The 2,992-nt window shown below is 36.5% G+C and overlaps 1 long non-coding RNA gene across 1 annotated transcript; it reads right to left on the reverse strand.

The window, feature by feature from the left end:
- Positions 1-357: 357 nt before the first annotated feature.
- LOC105137730 (uncharacterized) lies at positions 358-1,742 on the reverse strand. Its single transcript, XR_844638.1, has 3 exons — positions 1,281-1,742; positions 924-996; positions 358-627 (listed from the first exon to the last, which is right to left on the reverse strand). It is a non-coding gene; the product is annotated as an uncharacterized LOC105137730 (long non-coding RNA).
- Between the last annotated feature and the right edge of the window lie 1,250 nt (positions 1,743-2,992).

Genomic DNA, 2,992 nt, shown 5'->3' on the forward strand with positions numbered 1-2,992 from the left:
ATGAAACACAACCATGTCCTCCCATTAGTTCATGCCCAGACTTGTGAAGGACATGTATATATATCACGGTGTTTTGCAACGTAGATGGACTGGTATTAAGTGATTGTTTTGTACTCTGGCATTTCTTTGAATTTTAAATTCTTGCTTGATAATCCCCCCCAAATTCATGTCCAAATTCTTTCAATCATAAAAAAATATGTATACCGAAATTAAAATTGCAGATAAAGTGTTTGATGAAATACCAAATTTTAGTTATTTTCTAGTTTGATCCCCCCCACCCCCAACCCAAATTCATGTCCAAAATCTTTCAATCATTAAAAAAAAATGTATACCGAAATTAAAATTGCAGATAAAGTGTTTGATGAAATACCAAATTTTAGTTATTTTCTAGTTTGATGGCAAAGTTAATCAGATGGAACAAAAATACTAAATTCCATTGAATCAGCCATTCCAGCCCAAGAGGAGTTAATCAGGATACACACACACACACACAATCCCAGTTTCATGTCATCATAAACACCACAATAGTAAGGAAAATGACCTAAAATGTCGATAGGGACAACCATGATGATCTCCGACACCAGGAGTTGATGAGATTATTTCTTGACAAGAATGAGGAGTGGAATCCTGCATAAACAAAAGATTGCACTTTTTTAGACGGTCATGATGCACCAACAAATGAACATAAAAAGAGTGCATGCAGAGGAATAAAGGCCAAGTTCCAAAAGAACTAAAGAGACAAAAAGTCAATTCACCAAGAATTATATCAATCACGAAATTGAAATTCTTAAGCTACTAAATTTCCAAATCACAATCGTTTCATAATTCTTCTTCTTTGTATTCTGATGCATGGTCTCAATCTAGCCAGTCTAGCATGACAATGACGACGCATCTAGATGATGGTGATGGGCTAGACATCTTACTGTTCTCTTTCATTCTCCCGTAATTGTGGCGAATGCTTTATGCATATTCTTTGTCAAACCTCTCAGCTCCGACCTACAGAAAGGGGAAAAAGATATAAAGATGAGGAACATTATTGATTAGCATTTGACTTCCATGCACCCAGAGATCATATTTTTCATATGGCACCTTGAAATTGCATGTTCATGTAAAATGCTAGTTATGGAGATAGATTACTGGGCATCTGCCCTCCTTCTGCTAATTCATCATAAAACGCAATTTCCTAACATGCACAGTGAAATATACAAACAGCAACATCTATAAAGAATTTGGTAGTTAAATTAACACCACAATCGTGTAGATTATACAGAGCTACTAACCTTTTGGGAGAACTCTGCTTTCCAGAATGCAAGAGCATCATCTAATTTCAATCCTACACCCTAACATGCAGATAAAGGAAACACGTTACCAATTTTCAAGTGTAGCGAAAAAGGCCAAGGAAAACATTTCAACGACTGCTACACAGCTCTCTCTCAGTTAACAAAAGAAACGAAGACAGGGCCAGAAGGGAGATCGTGAAGATATAACACCTAGTTGCCACCTGCATAACCCAAGAAATCTAACAAGCATACACGTGTGAGGTTTGGGGACTTACTGAGGAATTTAAATAGGTTAATTATAAACTTAGTCCCTGAAGTTTATTGAAATTATTTTACTAGACCATATAGTATCATAAATAGTTACATAGTTTCTTATCTCATGTTCACAGTCATCCTCTTTCATTCTTCTCTAATCAAACCTCATCATCTTCCCTACGTCTTTTATTATTATTATTCTGTTTTTCATTAAAAAAAAAGAAGTAATGTATAGTTTTAAAACCGAGTAATTTCAATTAACTAGAAGGATCGCGTTGTAATTTTCTTTTTTGTTATGCCATCTCTAGCCAGGTTATTTTCTGCCATTTCAACGTTCTTCTTCAAAATTTCTAATATATTCATCGCCAATCAAATAAAAAAATTAGATATTCATTATTCATTATCCAAATATTATTTATTTGTTAATTTAAAAATAATAATAACATATATACAATGCAAAAATTATAGATGTTTTGTATATATGCATGTGTAATTATGTTAATATTAGAATATGCATATATTATTTTTTTCACAACCATATAAAGCCAGAGTCAGACCAAGCTAGTCCTTATAATTTTCCAGACCAAGCTAGAACCAGCCCAGACCATCACTCCACAAGCCCAGAACAACCAGAAAGCCGAAAAAATTGACGACTTCATCACTAAAGTTTTCTAACACGTGATTAAAGCTTCTTTTTTTCGTGTCTTTTTTGAGAATGGGAGATAATTTGGTCAATGTTGATGGCCAAGATTTTGAAATCATGCGAGGACCCCAGATGAAACTTTGAATTATTAGATATGCTAGGACGACTTAAGGGGTGCAAGCGCAGGGGGATCCTCCGATTCCCGTGCCGTGATTTCTTTATATTTTTAAAGGTTTCGAGAGGAGAGATGCGAGTGTCAGAGGCTTGCCCTCCCGAACAGCGACAATTATAGATCCTTGACCATTGAGTGACTCCACGGCATGCCATATCGAATAGTGCCGTGGTGCTCCGGCAGCCCAAGTAGCTGACTGAAAAGTTTTGCCTGTTTGGATTGAATAATGCTTTTCTCATCACAATTCACAGGTCTTTTACCCACCAATGCTTGAAAACAATGAAGAGATGGCATTCCCTGAATTATTTCAACTTTGCCACCATGTTTTACCCCATTGCACTGTAACAAATACAACCATTTAAGTCTTCACCCCGAACTTACCAGTACTCTCTCTAGAGCAAACAGTGTTTAAGTGCCCGTTTGGCACTGCAGAGTGCCAGCAGCGGGTGAGGTTGATTATATATCGCGGATATTGATATTTGGTTAGGTTTAAAGTCGGAGTTTTCTTTAGGTGGAACCTACCAAAATTCGCTAAGTTGATGCCAAATGCATGGAACTGATTCAAAAGCAATGCGAAAGCTCCTCAAATAATGAGATACCGACGTTATAAAATCAACAATAGAGGGGGGGGGGGGGGGGGGA

The sequence above is a fragment of the Populus euphratica genome, unplaced genomic scaffold (assembly GCF_000495115.2).
Source record: "Populus euphratica unplaced genomic scaffold, PopEup_1.0 scaffold163.1, whole genome shotgun sequence".
In the NCBI taxonomy this organism is placed as follows: domain Eukaryota; kingdom Viridiplantae; phylum Streptophyta; class Magnoliopsida; order Malpighiales; family Salicaceae; genus Populus; species Populus euphratica.